Source organism: Bradysia coprophila, unplaced genomic scaffold, assembly GCF_014529535.1.
Source record: "Bradysia coprophila strain Holo2 unplaced genomic scaffold, BU_Bcop_v1 contig_87, whole genome shotgun sequence".
In the NCBI taxonomy this organism is placed as follows: domain Eukaryota; kingdom Metazoa; phylum Arthropoda; class Insecta; order Diptera; family Sciaridae; genus Bradysia; species Bradysia coprophila.
In genome coordinates, this window is record NW_023504014.1 from 2458660 (window position 1) to 2481609 (window position 22950).

The 22950-nt window shown below is 33.8% G+C and overlaps 1 protein-coding gene and 1 long non-coding RNA gene across 2 annotated transcripts in view; both read right to left on the bottom strand.

The window, feature by feature from the left end:
• The window catches only part of LOC119084673, a 125666-nt gene that overhangs the window by 37452 nt on the left and 65264 nt on the right, over positions 1–22950 (bottom strand). The window lies entirely within an intron of this gene.
• On the bottom strand, positions 4656–13678 carry LOC119084686. The gene is made up of 3 exons (XR_005089112.1): positions 13666–13678; positions 12119–12120; positions 4656–4775 (listed from the first exon to the last, which is right to left on the bottom strand). It is a non-coding gene; the product is annotated as an uncharacterized LOC119084686 (long non-coding RNA).

Consider the following 22950-nt stretch of genomic DNA (forward strand, 5'->3'; position numbering starts at 1 on the left):
ACGCCCGCTAAAAGGTTCTCAAATTGTTTTAAAAACAAAAAAAATCCTTCTAAGGCACATTTAAATTTTTTGGATAATTTGCCCACGAATTTAGTAGGGAAAAACTCACACTATCAAATATTACGTATTTCATGTCGGGACTAGAAGATTGATTGTTTTTCACTTTTCACTTTTCCTTTTTTCAATCTGCAAGGTGCAAACCTTTTGAAGTTTCTTTAAACGTAAACGTAAAGTAAATTTTCTTTTCTATTGAATTTTTCAAGCCCAAAAAGTGGCTATTATGATACAAAAGTGTCAAGAAATTTCATGTGTAAATTTGAAAAAGCCTAGAAGGCTGTAAATTTATTTTAAGTATAAAATATTTGTAAAAAACTGTAAAGAATTTTCATTTGAATAAACTAAATTGATTAAAAAAAATGTCGGGACCACAAATTTTACGTAATTCTGTTCGTAATTTCCTCTCTAGGTATGATTACTCTAAGGTTGCCGCATCAATCTTGCCCGATATACTTTCTTCTAACATTTTATTTTTATTGGATCAACGTGCAAGACCCTTTTTGAGATATTTTTTTTATGAATTTAACGTAACATCGTGATATTTTGATCACATTCTGAATTATTTTACGTTTATTTAAAATCAAAATACGTGAGAAAATCCGTTGTAAACGATTGCGTCTTGAATAATGTAAAAAATGTAAATGTAAGCAGATCATTTTTTCAAGTTTTTTGTTATCATAATGCTAAGGTATTGGTCTTGTCGTTTATCGTTGCAGATTTTTAAGCTCACTCTGCCACGAGAAATAAAGCGTTTTGTAGTATTGAAAGGAAAAGACGGTCCGTTTAGAACAACATGTTCAATAATATATACTATTTTCGCATACGCGTGAATATTTCGTACATTAAATGCTTCTGTATGTGTCGTACATTAATTTAGGCGATCTTCGTTTTACTCTGTCTTCTTATTTATTAAAAATACGTCACTAACGCTGATGAGAATCAAACCCCGATATTCTGCGTGGAAAACAGCGATGGAACCACTGGCCGAAGGATTCTTCGAATAAGAATTAAAGCTAGTGTGTTGTTGACACATATAACAATCGTGTACATTATACCACTAACCACAACTGCTACATTATAATTGTTAATAAACTTCTCTTCAATAACAATGTACAGCAGTCATACATTTCACATAGTAACTAACTGTGTCGCAAACAAATGCTAAGGAATTAATATCCTCTAAGATAAAAAAATATGAAACTTTGGCCATAAATATTGATAGCATCAAGATTTATTGGTAGTACACCACAATGAAAATTGAATGAGAAATATTCGAAATATAAAATGTTACATCCCTGATATACGAAAAAAAACCATAATTTTGAAATCGGCATTTGGATATATTTTAATATAAAAGCATGCCTGACATGGTGTTGCTTTGGAGATGTTTTTTTATACTTTGTAGATGCGTCACGAATCAGGTAGAATGACGATTTCGTTTTGTGAGAAACACCCATTGAACATTTCTTCGTATTACGTATTTTGTATGAAAAACTTATATCCGAAATATGGTGGGGCTCGACTCGGCGGTTGGAGTACAATTTTATGTTCATTATGGCATTAAAGTTCGCAATATTCATTTTTTAATAATTAAATATGTGTTTTGGTTTTTTCGATAATTTATTTTTTCCTAGCTTTCGATTACAGTCAGTAATCTTCTTCAGGGAACTAATTTTAATTAATTAACTTTTTTCTCCAATCAATTATTAGATTACCTCGCGTTCATCCAACACCAATATCGTATACGAATAATCGAAGAAAACGGACAATGATAAGTGCTGTTTTTGCACGCACAGTTCTGGGTCACGTACATATAAACGGGATGATTTATCGAATATAATATGCAACATTCATCTAGACAATCATAATACAATTACCAGACATTTTCCACATCGTTCTTATCTCATGGATTCTAATAGAAAAATATTTTCGTAAAAGAACTGGTTGGTGGCTGCTCGTCTAAATACAAACATGAATTTAATTAGATGAATAATGTACATATCTTTCCTGTTGCTCTGAAAAGTTTTTAAGTCAAATGCATTGATAAAAGATATTGAAGTGGGTGCTGTAAGTCCAGTACAATAACATACAGGCTCATTATGAATATAGATAAAGAATTAGTTTTAGGTCGAGCATGGGCTCAAATTATTCCCAAAGTTCATTCTATTTTAGTCTCAGATGAAGGAAACTGTTTGTTCCCGAAAGCTCGGAAAAATTAAATAATTTTTAACACAAAAGCACATAATCCAATTGCAGTGTGTTTATCTTTAGAAAACACGATATGACGCATAATTTGAATTCGCTGAGATGCATTCAAATTTTGCGCCAGAATATCTGGAATATTCTGAGTAATTGTTTACTTTTATTAATTTTTTATAAAGAAAAACAATATAAATCATTTAAGGTGTGACGAAATCCCGGTTTTACACACAATTGAAATGCAAACCGCTAACTGGAAACGAACGAACGGGGCCAGATGTTATATATATCTAAGTCAAGCCCAAAAATGTTTGAAAATACCTTTGCTTCTCATATGGGTTCACAAATGTTTGATATTCTACCTACCAAAAACTCTTTTCTTCCTTTTTTGTTTTGTTTTACCAACGCCCGCTATTGCATTCCGAAGGGAAATTTTCTCTCAACGTAAAAAAACAAATTAAATTAAGAACTTTTATAAGCATAAGGATACACTTCAAATACAACAATTATCAAATCATCAGAATTTCTAAAAAGAAAAAAAAAGTTGTCGGAATTGTAATCTGGTTACAGGGTTCTATTTCAATTAGACAAATTGGCTTTATTTTTGTCTGTTAATTGGAATTGGAAGAAAAGTTTTTTTTTTTTCGAAACCGCAAAGGTATCACTACTTGTCATATATTCAGGCTATTGACATTTTTTTAAATTCCCACTAGTACAGTGGCGGACTTTCAATTTTGTGCACTATTTTGATTCAGCTGTTCGACCAGCTGGTCTATGTAAACAAAGTAAGTTAATTTTATAATCAGGAGTAGATAAAAATGGCAACAGTGGTTTGTTTATTATCGTCAACAATACAACTAAAGAGAGTCTCATATGAGACGAATGTATCAGAGGGATTCTTTTGAAAATCCACCTATCAAAATCGGAGCCATTTCGTCTGGGATGGATATACACATGGTTTGAAAGGTCTTTGCCAGTAGACCTCAAAACAGGCCTCACACAGTCTCGAGCCACACCTGGTTGCTGGTGGAAGATCTCCGAAGTTGGAAAAATAGTGTTTTTCATCCGAATTTTTTGGCCGTTATAAATAATTGTTGAGGTGAGCACTGCAAATGAGGTATCAAAGGAAAGCTTAGACAATGTATGTTACGACTAGCATGTTAGGTTCACATTAAGCGTCATCAGTACCAGCCCAGATCTGTCCAAAGTTCACACAGATTTTGAAAATTTTTCTTTCAAAGTTTTGCAAACATATATCAATGAATCTAATCAAACTAGGCATGACCCGAAACTACTTAAGCTCAGCTTTCCAACGAGCCCACTCTCACCCGAAACGATTATTTATAACGGCCAAAAAATTCGGATAAAAAACACTATTTTTCCAACTTCGGAGATCTTCCACCAGCAACCAGGTGTGGCTCGAGACTGTGTGAGGCCTGTTTTGAGGTCTACTGGCAAAGACCTTTCAAACCATGTATAAATCCATCCCAGACGAAATGGGTCCGATTTTGATAGGTGGATTTTCAAAAGAATCCCTCATCACTAACATCGTGCGAACATTTGTTTCAATCCGAATTTGGTACATTAATTGTATAATGCAAATCTTTAGATTATTTAAAAACTAAAATCATTTTAGACGTAGAGTTTTACTAAAATAATTTAGATGCTGATAGAAAAATCTACGAGTAGGTGAATTCGAAAATTCAAAAACTTTCAATGCCTAAATCTGTGTTATGAAACAAATGCTCTCCAAAACGTTTGACCACCACGAGTTGTTTAATCATCGGAATTCAAAGGAAAAGTAAGAACCAATAAGAAGTTCGATGACATGAACATAAAGAGACTAGAAGGTAGATTCAAATAAAAGAATTTAATGCTATTATTCATATGATGTTCAATAAATTAGAAAATGGGTTGTCCACTCAAAATATGTTTTCCGTGCGAAACATGTTTTCCATGCGAAACATACTTTCCATACGAAAGATGCTTTTCATACGAAACATGCTTTCCATACGAAAGATGCTTTTCATACGAAACATGCTTTCCATACGAAAGATGCTTTCCATTCGAAACATGTTTTCCATTCGAAACATATTTTCCATTCGAAACATGCTTTCCATACGAAACATGCTTTCCACACGAAACATGTTTTCCTTTCGAAACATGTTTTCCTTTCGAAACATGTTTTCCATTCGAAACAGGTTTCCCATTCAAAATTGTTACTTATTTCTAAATTTAAATTTTCACATTTTGCGCCGCATCGACGTTACTTTCTACTCTTTTATATCCCTGGCATGAAATGTCAACCGACGCATCAATTTGCTATAAAAAACAACGAATACACTCTATTTAGTTGTGTTGTAAGCGATAATAAACAAACCACTGTTGCCATTTTTATCGAACTCCTGATTATAAAATTAACTGAGTTTGTTCAGTTTACATGGACCAGCTGGTCAAACAGCTGAATCAAAATTGTGCACAAAATTGAAAGTCGGCCACTGTACTGAAGCCATTTTCAACTTTATCGATATGTATCATTCATATCAACTAACGAATCTAAAATTCATTATGTTTTCGCTATTTCCATCAATTTCAAAGTCTAGTTCGCGACTATGAAAACAAAGTTTGTTTGCTAGAAAGAGTATTAGCTCTGAATCATATAATGTAACTCGATACCATTTTTCCACACAAAAAAATCACCCTCGAAAAGCACTGTATGCACAAATATACGTCAATTAAAAATAATCTGTCGAAATTCTGACCTTATTTGGAATGTAAGAAAACGCAACTTAATTTAAAGTCATTTTACATTTAAAAATATTAAGCATAATGAAAATGATATGAACGACAGATTCGTTCATGTCAGAAGAAATAAATTGTTTCCTTACAATTCTATAAGAAAATTGCGGCAAATTTCCTCTACTTAACACTGTTAGTTAGTTTGCATGTGTAGCCATTTTCCAAAGTTAATTGAAAGTGTACCACAAAACATTAGCAATAATGAAATCTTCAAGGATGATGGTGCTCTAAAACAGTACCATGAACAATTATTGATTTTGATATTTATTTTGCTCTAAAAGCAATGTGACACGCTTGTTAAATACCTATAAGAACTGTTATCTCGGCCATTATGTATTGATTTGCACTTGCCCTAAATATCTTACAATGATTTTGTAGGGAAAATGTTGCAATGTTCTGTTCAGTCTAAATCAGAATTTTGTTAATTAATATTTATCGACGCCGAACAGAGATCGTCATTTATTAATGAGCAAAATTATTGGATTTATCGTCCATAATTTTGACATTATTATTGTTGTGTGGTAGAAGGGGTATCGGTATGGTGGATATTAAAAAGAAATTAATTTCTGTGTGCGATTCGAATGCCATCAGCAAAATAATCGAAAATATCTCCAATGATTTAACTTCCAATTTAGTTTATGTATCACAAATTAATGCTTCCATTTTTCTCGTCCGTGAATCGTTGAGTGTTGTTGGAACGGTTAAACGAACAAAGTTTGTCCGATTTTTCTGAGTTAGTTCGACTCCACACGAACTTTATAATCTTTGGTAAAAGTTAGTCTACGCAATTCCATTCAAATGCATCGTCAATTATAATTATCTATGACCTGTCCAAGGTAAATATAGTGTGAGGTAATGATATATAATCGAATCAGATGTACGGTGGCACGAAAGTTCGATAGAATCGCCGTCTCAGTAGATCTACCTTGGACCTGTACCTTTCGATTACAATTAGAATGGTATGATAATTTTGTATGATATTGGTTTTTCCTGCCTTAAATGAAATATAAATTAATATTTACAGAGCATCATGGTTTTTTTATCACTTTGAGTGAAAAATTTAATACTTTTATTTTGTTCGTTTAACTATTTCGTGGTGCTCTGATGAACAGCCGAAATTCAAAAATTTGAACCCTCCATAAAAATATCGATATTGGCACCCAGGCGCAGATAGTCTTTATTACACTATTTGCACCTTAGAGTAATTATACCTGTATGTAATCGACCAATGGTACAAAACTTTATTTTACCTGGAAGCCAGACTAACTCCAGGGGTGGCGTTATCTAATATGCAGAACAATCACCAAAAGAAATAAACAAACAGAGCATAATTACTCTTTCCTTTCCCATGGATCGCGTGAAGCGAAAGTGGATATAAAATGCTGTTTCGACCTCCGGAACCAGTGGCGGTCAGAGGTTAGCGTGGTCTAACCATCTTCAGTCGTTTCCACTGGTCCGTTACACGAGACAGCAGTACACTTTCAGTTGAACGAGTTTCGAAAGTTTACAAGAGCAAGTTCATCTTCTGATGGAAAATCGGGAAATAAAGTGGAATCAACAAACAATTTCAACAAACAAACGCAATAAACGAACCCAACTAAAATAGACTCACACCAAATTTCGGATCGCCCTTTCCATGCATTGAGGCCAAGTCACATTTCATTCAATTTCCCAACCATTGGAACAAATTTCTTAATTCTTCACGCGATCCATGGGAAAGGGAAGAGTAATTATGCTCTGTTTGTTTGTTTGTTTTGGTGATTGTTCTGCATATTAGATAACGCCACCCCTGGAGTTAGTCTGGCTTCCAGGTAAAATAAAGTTTTGTACCATTGGTCGATTACAAGGTATAATTACTCTAAGATTTGCACCCTGGCCCAAAATAACGTGTTACCTCAAAGCCATCACAGGCAAATTGATTTCTCCTTCTACAATAAACCGCAAGCCTTTTTCAATAAAAGTTTATTTTTGTTATAAAAACACGATTTACCTAAAAAAAAAAAAATTGAAAAGTGTTTTTATATTTTTTTATAGAAATTAATTAGAAAAATCATTGCCATGACGAAAGATATTTTTTCACGTACGGTTTTGTTTCTTAGTGTTGGTTTTTTGGTTATTCGGTGATGAAAACCAAAATGAACACAATCAAAACAAACTGTCAACAAATAAAACATCCCAATTTGTTATTTCTTTTACGTTGGTAACAAATTAGTACTTTTTTTTCAAGCGCCAGAATTTTCGAAAATTGGAGCGGCTTCTTAAACTCAAATTAAAAATTCCAATTAACACTTTCTCAATGTCAATGTACATTTTGAGTGTTTCTTTAATGTGCTCATTGAAAAATATGGACAAAGGCTCGCAGTTTATTTATCCTAACAAATTGTTAGTAACAACTAGGTCCCACCTTTTGGGTGGGTCAGGTCCCTTGACTGATAATTTTTGCAATGTAATTTTGATCAGCTTATTTTTCATTCTTAAATTTCCTAAGCATCTTAAATCAGTATCACCGATACAATAATATAGTTTTTGATATGCTATAAACTAACTTCAATCTGTGATGAGCTGTCAAAGATTAAACATCTCTGTCAAAACAATTGTATACTTCAGTCGATGATTGACTGTCAAAAAGTAAACATCTCGTCCTAAGCAAGGACAGACTTTAGTCGGTCATTGGCTATCAAAGAGTAGACATCTCGGCCTAAACAACGGTACACTTCAGACGATGATTGGCTGTCAAAGAGTCGACAAAACAAGGACATTGTTTATTCGATGATTGGCTGTCAAAGAGTAAACATCTCTGAAAAAACAAGGAAATACTTCAGTCGATGATTGGCTGTCAAAGAGTAGACATCTCTGCCAAAACAAGGACATACTTTAGTCGATGATTAGCTGTCAAAGAGTCTGCCTAAACAATGGTATACTTAAGTCGATGATTGGCTGTCAAAGAGCAAACATCTCTGATAAAACAATGATATACTTCAGTCGATGATTGGCTGTCAAAGAGTAAACAACTGTGTCAAAACAATGGTGTACTTCAGTCGATGATTGGCTATTAAAGAGTAAACATTTCTGCCAAAACAACGGTATACTTCAGTCCATGATTTGCTGTCAAAGAGTAAACATCTTGGCCCAAACAAGGACATACTTTAGTCGGTGATTAGCTGTCAAAGCGTAAACATCTCTGTGGTATGTTTGGTTGTGCTGATTCAACGCACTGACAGTGCGTTGGCTGATATCGTTTGCTAGTTGATATTTGTTGTGTGCATACTTATATTGCGCTTAAGGTTTTAATGTCGGTCGCTTGAATGACAGCAATATTTAATAATGCGGCTAAATAGCACGCTTCACATGCTATTTAACTGTCCCAAGCCCGTGAAAAAGCAGAGGTGTAAAATAGGGTATTAGTAGGGTTTAGTTAGTTACGAATAATTTAGCGATAGATGCTTTCCTTGAAATTGCCACATTAGGTTGGAGATAGATGCGACGTTAGGGCAATTGTCACCAATCGATGTGTAACAGCTAATTTTGCAATGAAATTCGAATCTAATGTGAACTCTCCACTGGTAAGATAGGTGTCCTTACTTGATCCATTTGCATAGCACAAACATGTGCAGCGAAAGTGTCTTGTTTTACCACTCATTGCCGCCGGTATACGTTGTAGTATATAGTTCGCATTAGTTTTGAATTTCTTTCGGGTTAGCGATCATTTGACAGGTGATCAATTAACCTAACTCCTTGTAAGGCGATGAGAAACCGTTTATACGATCATTGTGTATCCGTTATAAGCAAACTCTCCTTAAAATTGCCACATTTCGGACCTAACTCCTCGCCGATTCCTACGGGAAGAAAAGAGGGCACAGGCAGGGCCTTGGGGGCAGTTCCCAAGTGCGCTCAACTGTGGACAATCTTTTTCAGCATCAGTACATGAAATATTTATCTCAAAAAAATCGTCATAATTATCAATATTATATAAAATAAGGGTAAAGGTGACGCACCTCTTTGTGTTTTAACTTACAAAGTTTGTTTGTTTGTTTGTTTGTTTGTTTGTTTAAACTTATCCATTTCTTTTGTTCTAAAATAACATTTTTAACTAACAATACCTGAAGGAAGAGTAGTTCCGGAAGGAAAGGACAATTGAGGACATATTTTATGTATAATTAAAAATTATTTATTCTTTTTTTCTTGAAATTTTATTTTACCAAAATTTAGTTTATAAATAACTTTGAATCATTTAAATAATATGGACTTAACTTAACGAACTTTATTATTCAAAAAAATACAAATTTCGAATGTAATATTTCACTTGCAGAAAGTGTTTAGCCTAAGGACGGCTTTCCAACTTAATTTGGCGTTAGTGGGTTAGTTACTTATTTACATGGCGACGGACGAGAGAGAAGGCGAAAGGAATTATGGACGGATGATTACCAATTAAGGATCACTAATTATGGACAAATTGAAGACGAGATTGAAGATAATTTATTGAAAGAAGAGAACTAAGCGATTTAGCACCAAGGAAAATTATTTGATGTGTGGACTGGACACATATTTTCTGATCTTTAACTATTTTTTTTATAGTTTGACAGTTTGACTAACCAAAATAGTTAATTGACCGAATGAGTATTTTAACTGGATAAAAAAGGTATTGAGATGCGAAATGTGTTTCAAGGTTTAAAGCCAGATTATGTCCGAAAACAATAACAATAGTGTTATGTTTATTAACTTGACGATGTATACGGACAGAGCATGCCCTAAAGAAATGACAAATTGTCATACGGATATTTGGAACAGGTATTAGATTCATACTATGAGGTTTCTGCGGACAGGTTCTTCTTTAAATACGATCCAATGCGAAAGAGTATTTTAATATTTTATCGTAAGGAACACAAAGAAACTTAAATACGTTATATTTGTTGAAATATAAAATGTATTTATTCAACATATGTTAAAATTAATCCTAAATTTGTATCTGTATATGACACAAATTCCAACCATGGAGTGGCTTCTATTCTTAACAAAAATTACCCTACTCTATTTATCCAGAACCATGGAACCTGACCTAATTCAGGAGAATCAGGGGAAAACATTAGAGTCGAAGAAATTCAGTTTTCGGGTTTTCCAAAGGTATTAATCTTATTTAACCCACACTTTATCCCACAAGAATGGAATCCACAAATTTAAATTTAGTTAACACAGCGGTCACAATGACGGCGCTGCAGTCACGATTTCAAAATGAGATGTAGGGTGGATAAACTAAATTTTGGTTTTGGCTACATTTTCGCTTGGTTTTTTACACCAGTTCATTTTAGCGATTGTATTACATTAGCCCTCTAAATTAAGAGTATCTTTATGCAATATAAACCGTTTGAGTTTGAAAAAAGATGTTTTGTATCAGTAAACGATATAGGAAAGCGTTCAGTACGTCTCAACAAACAAAACAACATAAAACATATTTGTACATTTAGCCACCCTACGTCCGTCATCGCTTCTATTGTCTTCAAAAACATATTGTGTGCTTGCCATGATATGTATCAGAAGTTTGTTTATTTATGTGTCTCATCTAAAATGCTCGCCAGCAAAATTTTGATCATTAAATTCAACGGCAAAATTGAGCTAAATGTTTAAATAATTGTGAATAATAGTGAAGTTAATGTGATTTTGTTTTCTCCTCATAAAGGAATTTGCATCAGTTCGATGTAAAGTGCGGAGCACTATTAGAAAAAAAAAACTTGTCGCGTAAGAATGATCAAAAAGTTGCTGGACGCAGTAGCTACAACTAATGCTTTGCAGGATATAGAATAAAAATTAGAGAAACACCGTCCATTTGAAATCTTCATCATCATCATTTCAACTAAAGGTTTTTTTTTAATGAAACGGAAGTTCGCTCGCAGATTCGGAACATTCTTTTTCGCCAAATTACAATTTGACATAGTAAATAAATTCAACTCTTTCTATAAGTGAAGCTCATTATTTATTGAGCTCAATCATGAAAACAGAATATGGTCAGGAATAAGATAAGAATATGAATATGACGAACTTCAAAGTTCCTGATCATACAGTTATGCTAGCTGTTTCGATTTCCAAAGATGACATGACTGTTCCAATTTAGAAATTAAGACTGTTAGTTTAACGTGGGCGCAAGCAGCATCTACAGTACCTTATTTATGAAAAATCGATTTCTGAAAAATTACCTATAGTTTTTCACATTGCGATTTCAAAATTGACGATATAAAAGCAGTATTACATTTTTCTCATGCCTTTAACATTTGACATCCATTCAACAGTTTTTAAACTCTTTTTCTCGAACATATTTTATACCAAAAAGTTTTTCACTTTTTCTGATATATAGCGGCCGTGGAGAAACTTTTAGCACCTAGATTACTTCTAAAATGAGGCACTTTCATAATAAATGTCTCTATTTCAAGACTTTTCAATACATTATTATAGAATCCGTCCACATTGGTGTTTGTTAAGTTTCGTATCCGACGTGCATACGTTAACAATAAGTTACGGATGATGGGTGTACTGCTAAAAAGTTTCTTTCTTTTTTTTTAATATTAAATTTACCAGCTGAATTTTATAAAAATTGATTTTACCACAGAGACGACAGTAAAATAACGAAAGAAAAATTGAAAGTAGAAGCAATAAGTTTTCCATTTTGCCATAGCTTTGTTGCAAAGTATTGTGAAAATAACTCCCATTGGCATTCAAAAGAAAGAAAGAACGAAATAAAACTTCGATTATTGGAATTGTCGAGACGGGGCGTCTTGAACCTATGTGTGGCTCTGTTTTTGATTATAATTTATTTGTGCTACTAATAACGTACCGAGTAAGACTTAAATAAAACTGATCTCAAAAATGACAGCCGTAACATGCTACTGTAAGGCTAAAATATTTCCAAGAAATCTTCCTAATTCTTTATCCGTCACACAACAATTAAATTCAAATCACTAAAACATAACATTCTAAGAAGCTCAAACAAAATGTATCCAACGATTTCATCCATTGCACAACAAACTTATTTTTCCTCAAACAAAACAAAATTTCAGCTGATTTCGTCGTTTACGACTCGTCAGTGCACATTTGTCGACCATGTGCATATCAGCTCTTCCAACTTTAGACTTAATCAAATCAAGTTGAACAGCAAACATTACACCAAAATTTACCGTAATTGCAGGACAATAGACTACTGTGTACACACTTTGTTCGACACTTCTAGAAAGTCGACGCTTAGTCCGCTTAGTTGTTTTTTCATAGAAAACTACAATCGTTAAATCAAACTGGTGTGCATACATTATTTTGCACCAGCTGGTCCCATTTGGAATGGTATGTGACCAGCTGGTGCAAAAAAACGTATGCACACCAGTTCGTTTTAGCGATTGTATGACCGACTAACATGCACTCGATGCAAACAATCATGCTGGATGATCTGAACCCGAGCGGTGTCGCAGTCAAATTTAAATTTCCTATTTTCTTTGAGTGCAATGACATCAACTTGTTAAATTTGAGAAGAAGATTCGTCTCAACTTTTTTCAATTTTCATTAATTAAATTCAGTCTGTGCCTTTTACTAAATATGAACGTCCACCCAAACATTCATTCACTATACTAAGATACAGTTCGTTAAAGAGTAATCATTTTACTTGCTGATTAATTTCACCATAAGTCAATTCTTCAGTAGCCAAGAATCTTTTGAAAAACTCTTGGACCGCAAGATTTCGTTCACATTTTAATAGCGTGGATCGAATATTACATTTTATTTTAAAAAGTCTAATCCCTGGTTGCATTCAGGATATTCCAGAGATTTTTTTTTTTGAAGTAATTCTTTTCATTTTTCGCATGCCTCAAGAACGTTTTTGATTTTTGAGGTTGCACTTATCATCGCTGAATGATTTCTCTGACATGTCTGAGGACATTACAATATTGGCTGGCATGTTGGAGGTTGAGGTCTCCATTTCGACAGTGTAAATCAGTAAGTTTTCCCGATCATGACTTTTTCTTCAAAATATTTCGCTTCTTTTGCGAATAAAATCGACAAATCATCACATTTAAAGACATATTTGGCATGCATGAATAGGCAATTTCATAAAAAAATCCGACAGTTGAAATTACTTTAAAAATGGCACGGGTGATTTTTTCTTTCAATATTATTTTTGATGTAAAGTCATGAACGGGAAAACTGTCAGTGTACAAATTGAGACCTCGACCTCCAACATGTTAGTGCCACTTTAAAGCTAAATTACTCAGTAATTAACTTCAATCACTAGTAATCCCAAGTAGCATTCAACGGTTAAAATTCGGTTGTACAACTGTTATCACACCGCGGTTATAAATTATTTGAAGATAACCCAAAATAACTAATTAGTTGTCACAACGTTGCTACAACGTTGCAATAACGGTTGTACAACGGTTTTTGCCCAGTTGCAAAAGTTGTAAAATTCTAGTAACTAATTGGTTGTAAAACGGTTATACAACGAATTGGTTAAAGTTGTGAAACGGTTGTATAACAGACGTAGGACTTATAAGTCACATTTGAAAATTCGATATCGTCTCACTTATTAGTTGTACTACTGTTTCACAACTTTTTCGGTTATCATGATTTTCAGATTCTAACACTTTCAAGAACACGTTTTATCTGGAAAATTGTATGAGCAATATTAGTAAATCAATTTACATTATTTACGCACTGAAAATATTATGCAAAGCAATGCGTAAATAAAGTAAGAGGCACGGTGACTTGTTCTTATTTCATTCACGGTTCGATTTTGGACAACAATTCAGTTAGTCACACATTTTTTCCACATTTTTGATAATGAGCACTGTATTTTCTTATTGCCGATTCAACAAAGTTTTATCCATCAATTTCACTTTTATTGTAAGATCCTGTTGTCGACCCGAACTCCTATCAAGAGACGTAACAAGACATAAGAAACCTAACTTCGACAACAGCGGCAAACAAAACTAGTGAAATTGATCAATAAAATGTTGATTTACAAATTGGCAATAAGCTAGAAAAATACAATTCTCACCACAAAAACACTTCAAATTTTATTGTTTCACATAGTGACCTCGTATTAAAACTGAAACACTTTATAGCATGACATCTTGATTCCAACTGACGCTAAGACTGAAAATGTACTTATTAGTTGCATAACCATTTTACGACGAATTCGTGAATGGGATTACTCCAACTTATTGGTTGTATGACGGTGGTTTGACGAATAAGTTTTCGGCAAAAATGATCGATTTACTTATTCGTTTAATAATGGTTGTACAACTAATTTGTTAAAAATTGAATGACAACGAATTAGTTGTGAAACGGGTATATAACGAATAAGTAAAGCTGAATATAACTTATTCGTTACAAAACCGTTAGACAACGAAAAAGTTTGCAACGAATAAGTCATTTTTGTAACCGCGGTTATGAAATGCTACTTGGGATGGTTACACTTCACGCGAAAATCGAAATCGTCATTGTGTCACTGGAAAAACATAAAAAAAAGGTTTTTTCATAAAACTTTCAGTGGACCACCCTGAGTACAACCAGGGCGTTTTAAAGTTTTTAAAATAAAATAATATGTAACGACTGCATCTCGTTTTATTAATGTTTAAGAAAACTAGGTCACACCTTTTGGGCGGGTCAGGTCAGTCTAAAAACGAACAAATTTTTATAGCCCTGATGATCCCTGATGAGCCCTGATATCGTAACGAAGTGCTTTTATTTATGGTTAAAGTCAAGCAACACAATCAGAAGAAGTTGATCTTATTAGAAACCAGCAACACAACAAACATTCAAATATAATTTTTACAATGTTGGCCACTAGGTAAACTCACTTTGTTAGGTTGCATCTTTATACTCAACACAAAACATTGTATGCAGAACAACACATTTCTACCAACATTAAAACGCCAAACGTCTCGCAAGCAACATAACAAGTGTTATATTCACCCGAAACTTGGATTCCGTAAAATTTGTGATCCGCTGAGCATTTGCATTACCTTCAGTATGTTTATATACTTTTTACATGCTTATGCACGGTAAAGTGCACTTTACATCACTGTTTGCGACAGGGAAAATGCACTTACCGTCCACACTGTTTGTAGTGATTTTAATAGTATATTACTTCCGAGGTATTCCCCACTTGTCAAATAAACAACTTGGAATCTCGTAAGTACAACAATGCTTTACGTGATTAGGCAATGTAAATGAAAATGAAACATGCCGTAACACGTAAAGTACTTTACCGTCACTACTAACCCTACTAGCTGTGATGGTAAAGTGAGGCCATTTTAATTTATTTGAAAGCTTTGACACCAGTGTCAAATAGCATCTACTGTGTTGTGTGGCTATTCGACACCAGTTTCAAATAGCATGCACTGTGCTGTTTGGCTATTCGACACCGGTAACAAATAGCCACACAACACAGTGCATGCTATTTGACACCGGTGCCGAATAGCATCGGCCTTTAATATATCATTCGACTGAGGTAATCCATGTTGCAATTACGCCGAACAATAATAATCTAAAATCGCAAACCGAGTTATATACGTGAGCACAGACGGAAACGTACGCCAAACCGAAATATTTTTGCATTGTCATGTTGTGTAATTGACACTTCGAATACCGGACACAATAAAATCGAAATATTAATCACATAATGTCACCCTGTAATGTTCGACAGCAATTGAAATCGGAAGTTAAATTAATTACAATTGAGTGGAAAACACAATCGATAAATTTTATTGACAGGCATTTTCTTTACCTCGAATAGTATGATGAAAATATCAGCGATTTCAGCGAAAATACATCCTTAAAAAGCGCCCTAATGTAGGCTTTACAACACAGCGTCCATTTATAGTGGACATAGCTTTTGAAATTCTCTATAAGCCTTCAGAAGAAAGTAATTTTGTAGACTTTTCTATATACAGTCTTTAACATTTCAAATGTATCACTGTCAAATTTTTCAGAGAATTTCATTGTGTCATTGCGAATTCACAATGACATTCTTTGGAAAAATGACAGTGAGACATTTGAAATGTTAAAGACTGTAGTTTATCCTTTGGAAGTGAATTGATATCTCTTCTCGTTTACGAATGCAAAATTATAGAAAAAAATGACATAACTGCCGCTCACCGGTGAACTATTGAGTTGCCGTCATTGCCCCACATCAATTTAGAATCTGAATCAGGAATCGATACGGAACAACCTAGAATTATTGTTAAAACGATTTTGTAAGATGCACGATTTTTTGCCTAAGCATGTCCTTGTCAAATTTCAATCAAAAATTTGTAATATTTTTTATGTAACCGAAAATTTGTATAAGCGAGGCAAAATCAATAAAAAGTAATTGTTCAAATAAATCGTTTGATCTGAGATTTTTTCGGTGTAGACAGACACCTATTCATCTTTTGGGAGGTGATACATCATCTTGGCTCGTTCGCTCACCAGTTGTACGAAATGGGATCGATGTTCATAATTTATTCAATTATTCATAACACAAAACCACTAAAAGCAACGATGCTCGAAATTAATTATAAATGTAACCGTGAAAATTCTATGGGTGAAAATGAAAATCAAAATGTTCCTAAATTAATAATAAAATCTACAGACAGGAAAGATTGTATGTATAACCACTTGACAGATGAATGTACGTGACTTAGCTGTGTGTTTATAATCAATTTTATGTTATCTCTTCCCATTTAAATGCAAACCGCAATATCTACACGAGTTACTCGTTTCGAATAAAGGTAATTAGTTACGCTTTATCGGATGTGGATGAATATTTCGAGTCTACCTCAATGTAACCCAACGAGTTGTATTAACGCTGTAGAAAACCTATCATTTCCACCGATTGAACTGATCTTTATGCTGGCAGAACCACCAAACAAAATGAAATAACAAATGAATTTTATGTAAATAATTTCGCATTGTAACCGCGTCGAATTGAGTTACGCACAAATAGACTTCATCCTTTTTTGCATACAAATTTGGAAATTATTAGTAGGGTAGCAGCATATTATATATCCCCACGGATTGCGTACATTCTTGTAAATACTTCAAATGTATGCAAAATCTTAGAGCTCATTACAATTTGCGGTATAAGTAAAAAGTTATGCGTGTGACTTGCACGTAAACCAATACAACAACAACATACGGTCAGAGGCAGTGTATTTTCAGCATTAATTTGCTTCAGCTGTTTATCAGCTGATCCACACATATAATCAAAACTGTTTATAGTTGTTTAGACGGTTGAAGCTGCTGCACGCACGTGCGTGGTAGTGGTAAGGACGTATAAACAGTTTTGATAGTTTATGTGAATCAGCTGAAAAACTGCTGAACGAAATTAATGCTGAAGATTCACTGCCTCTAACTGTATTAGTAAAATAGTATTTTTTTTGTTCCGCTTTCATCACGAAAGTTAACTTTACTACACGGAGCCAAAACTTTACCTCAAGTTTTTGAATAAAAGACATTACTTGGCAATTGGGTAAATGATGTAAATGGTACTTCTTGTGTGTTTACCGACCTTGGCTGCGCCTCGATCGGTAAATTTCACACAAGAAGTACCATTTCCATCATTTACCACATTGTTAAATAATGTACTATAAAATGAGATTGCACCCTGGCGGTGAGCGCAAGTATTTTGCTAACTGAATTACACGTGGCTCGTAACTACTGTAAAACTAGCTCTTATACCTCTAAATCATTTGATTTATTTCACACATTTCTCGATCGAACTACCAAATTCGATAAATCATCCCTTGTATTACGTCTGATATAAGCAGGACGCGCAAACGTTTTACAAACTAGGAACGTTCATCAGTCAACCGGAAAATTCAGAGAATATGCAAAAAGAAAATTCTTTCACAGCAATTCTGTTTTATTTATGTGAAATTTGACACAATATACCGTTACATTTATCAAGTAGCACGACCGACGACGTCGAGTTTATTTTAGTATGATGCGGGAGTTGAGAATTTGGGGGTTCTCTATGGTATTTACTATGTAGAGAAAAATTATTTCTTAAACTTGGAAAATTTATGATTATAAAATGTTTTAAGAGATGAGATGTTTCATGTTCATACTTACGGTTAGGTAAACTTAATTCAACTTCGTTCGTGACAATTTAATTAGTTTATTCAAATAATTGTCGTGTTAGTTATAACCTAACTTTCCCGAAAAAATGTAAAAAGTCAACAGCACAAAATGGAGAATTTATGACACTTTAATTGTAGTTAGAACAGTTAGAAACCCTAATTTCGAAAGATTTCAAGATCTTAAAAGAATAGCACAGGGCACTTTACTGCAGTCATATGTGCCAACAACAACAGATTACCATTGGTAAAACGGTTTTGATATATGTAACCATAAAACCTCTAACGTAGTTACGTTTCCATTTTTATTAAACCAAAGATATATTTATTCAATCCACGCCATTAGTGTGGCAACAGCTTACGCCAGATTGAGCTTTTTTCTCCTTTGTTCATATATGTCAATTTTTTGATTTGATGACTTTGTATTAGACTGAAAACTAAAAGTGTGATATTTCTGTTAGGAAAGCCGTGTAAAATTTTTTTTTTTTTCATTTTATTATTCTGCTAATGCTACTCGATTCTTATCCCTTTTTTAAACATTTTGAACCAAAAAGTAGAAGTAAACGGCTTTCCTAACAGAAATATCACACTTTTAGTTTTCATTCTCATATAAAATCATCAAATCAAAAAAACTGACAATTTTTGAACAAAGGAGAGAAAAAAGCTATCTAGCTGTTGCAAGTGATTACCTGAACTAGCCCTCAGACAACTACAAATATTGAACAGTGAACCACTTCAATATAATCTTTGATCAAATCAACGCGCTTTAAGCAAAGGTGATCTGAGTGACAGCTGTCAAATAGTACTTGCTATGAAAACATTTTCCAAAACTTTTACAGTATATTATACACTGTCCAGTTTCAGTACTCTATTTAGAATGCTACACATGTTTGCAGTCCGTTGATCAACAGCTTGTTTTAATTTCATCGTAACCTTTGATCAGTCAAATTTGACAACAGCTATACAAATTATAACGTGTCAACCCACTTCATGAGTTGAAACCTTATAAGTATTTTTAATAGGCGTCATATCATATATCGAAAAGCGACCTGTAGTTAAGTTTAGAATAAGAACCTCATTATAACGTTTACGGGGAGTTTTAGTGCGCTATGACGCTTTCTCCTTAGAAAAAATAAATAAAAATAAACAAGAAAATTCAAAATAATAAAAGAAAAGACAAGCGACCATAGTTTAAGGTATTAGATATAAGCCTCAATAATTCAAATTAAGCTCGAATAATGTTTAAGTGAACGAAATTTGTTAAAACTCGATAGAGCTTTGACCGCTTTGACTGACCGAGTTATATTCACCACCAAAACCGGATAGAGAGAGAGGTTAAAAGGGTTATATATACTGGTACAGTCACTGATTTCGGTCTCTTACCCGTTGCACCATCGTCAAATTAACTAAGAGTGATCAAGAATTTTAAATATAAAATCGCGTGAAATAATTTTCTCATATAAAGTCAATTTTCGTTTTATATTAAAATTTCTCAGTCGATAAGACAAATTTAGTCCAACTGTTTTCCCAGCGAATAGGGACAAGTGCATTTATTAACATTTGTTGCCGAAGTATATTGCAAGGTTAACAGTTCCAATAGAAATTATAAAAAAAAAAAAGTGAAATAAATTGCGAAGAACGATAACTGAATATCGCACGATATTATTACGTAACATAGAGACGATTTTGGGTGGCATGGTCTTCGAACATGGATGGACACAAATTCATCAATTGCAGTAAGGTACCCATCGTGAGTTTTTTTTTATTCTATTTGCGCATTTAGAAATTTTAGGCTTAAGAATAAATGATAATTAAGAAGTGAAAAATTGAAATTAAATATTAGTTTTAAGGAAACAAGAGGAATCTGAATAAAAATATTTTCTTTTTGTACGGTCGCTAATTCGGTTTGTTTAATTTATCAAGTGATTGACGCCAGAAGTTTCTATTGCAAAACTATAACGTTCTAATTGTTCATGAGCCGAAAATTTCTCTTGGACGGCAAGAGTGATTTTCGGGAGCAATTGGAAAGGTTATAACCTCAACCGGGATACTCTTTGTCGAGTAGAATTTGCTTAAAATTTTTATTCGATAAACTAGGCGTCGAGCAGAAAATTTACGAAATTTAAATTGGATAATTGCATGAATAGGTTGATTAGCTCTTTTAGTTAAAAATTGATAAAAAAAAAAAAAAAAAAAAAAAATAATAAATAAAGAAGAAAAATTTATTCGAAATTTGCCGCGCATTCTAAATTGAATTCTTTATGGATTTATGACTAATTCTCACTAAAAACCTAAAAAGAGAAATTATTGCATAAAAAGATTTTTTTATTGACGAACAAAAGTTGAACGTTCATCATTTATATACTCAAACAAAACACATATCTACACTCGTACCTACTGAAAAAAAAAGACGATTTCATGCGTTTGCTTTGCACGCTCTTTCTACCTCCATTCGTTTATACACCAGAGTGTTTATCAGATTCGATTATTATTTCTATTCCACATACTTTTACACGTGAATGTGGCATTCTAAGAAATGTTTGACCGATGTCGTTGCACATAAAAATTTCGAATTTGTTGGCTGATGTAAATTTTTGCGCCGATCGGATGATTGTTCTGTAAACGAAATATCATATACCGAGCATCGATTATATTTTATATACTCCTCTTTCAAAATCAGTTTATGAGTGGATGTGCAAATAATTTTTTTTTTTACATAAATTCTCATGTACCGCTGTTGGTCTGCAAGTGATTTAAGTTGTATCAGAGGATCAACGATTGTTTTTTTTAGAGTCATATGAGAAGGTATAATCAAGTTTACGGCGTGCAAACATAATTTCATTTTTTTATTCGGAAAGTAAACACATGAGTAAATTACACAGCTTGAGCTTTCGTGACGACATCGTATTGCCTTTTGTATATAGAGTTAATATCTATCCTAACCGTCGTTGTGTAGCCACTTTGATCTGTGACGATATCCGTAGAGCTGATTTCATTTTATTCACTGAAGCTCCTTTTGGATCCGATTTATTTCAACGGCATGTCGAAAGATATTAAATTGTATGTTAGAAATTGTGAGATTTGCCGAATGACTAAACATGATAATTTAAAACCTCCCGGAATGATGGGAAAGTTTAGAAAGGCCCGTTCTCCCTGGCAAATGGTTTCCATGGATTTACTCGGCCCTTTTCCCCGATCAAAAAGAGGAAACACTTCATTGTTAGTTGTGAGCGACTGGATCACAAAATACCCGTGTCTGATTCCCTTAAGGTCAGCTGTGGCCAGAAATGTGGTCAATAATGTTGAGAAGAAAGTATTCCTGGAATTTGGCGTGCCTGAAACTGTCATCATGGACAATGGTCCCCAGTTTTCTCGTAGCAAGGAGGTTAAAGCGATGCTTAAGAAATATGGAATTTCAAGATTATGGAGTAATTGCATTTACCACCCTCAAAGTAACTTTACTGAACGCCACAACAAAAACATTAATGCCGCTCTTCGAGCCTATATTAAAGATAATCATCGATCCTGGGATGAAAAATTGCCGGAAATTTCATTAGCCCTCAAAACTGCCGTTCACGCGGTCACTAAGTACTCGCCATTCTTCCTAAATCATGGAAGAGAATACGCTTTTCACGCTAATGATTACTCTCTACTCGATAATATAGACATTGATGAAGACCCCATAGAATGCCGGTCTAAATTTCTCTTGCAATTTCAAGCAATTTTTAAAGATATTCATTCTCGTATCAAAGCTTCCTATGAACGTAATAAAAAAATTTATGATCGCAAACGATCTGAATTGTCATTTAAAGCTGGCGAAAAAATATTTTATCGTAATCACGTGAAGTCAGACGCGGAAAAGAGTTTCACAAAGAAATTAGCCCCCGTATATTTGCCCGGCATGGTATCCGAAGTCGTGTCAAAGGTCGCTTATCTGATAAATGATGAAAGTGGAAAGGAAGTAGGCAAATTCCATGTGCAGGATTTGCGTCCTTACTCCTTTTCCAACAACTGAATCGTCCTATAATCCACGCGGTAACTCCATGCTCTTTAATCGTTTCTCATTAATTCTCGCGAAAGTTTCCATAACTCAAAGGTATGATCGACAATAGCTGAAATAAGCTATGAATGTTTACCATGAGAACGATTTTTAAAGTTTACATCACTTTAACAGAGAGCAAAAACAACCGCCTAAATGAAACTATAAGCTATGACGAATTTCTGGCCTGAAATTCAACCATTTCACTCTAACGACAGCGATAAGAAGTATGTGCCACTAGGTTAAGTTAGATTTAAGTAATTCAAAGGAGAGAAAAAAAAATGGTTTTTTTTTTTGCCGTTATTTTCATTTTTAAGAAAATTAATTTTAAGAAATCCTAGAGCTGCTATTAATGCATAATTTAATTCTTCTATTATCTACTTTTCTTCTTTTCCAATCTTTTGCCAATGTCTTTCTCGATGGTTAAAGAATCGATCTTCTTCCCTTTACATCCATTCATTATTTTTTTTTGCATTAAGCATTGGGCGCTCTACGACAACAAATCAACGTCGCACCATACGTTGGAAAGTAGTAGATTAACTTATTCAATTGTGCCATTCAAGTAACTTATGATCAAAGTTTGGTGAAAACCAAATTTCTTTAATGATTTTAACGAGAACTCCTCACTTTTCCCACCAGGTGAATACTGTATGGTCTGTAGAAATAAGACGTTTTCCGTTATTCTCATGCAATAGTTCATTGATCCGGAAGTTATGCTAAGGCAAATAGCCTTGATTGAGGAGATAAATTTCATTTGAATCAGTG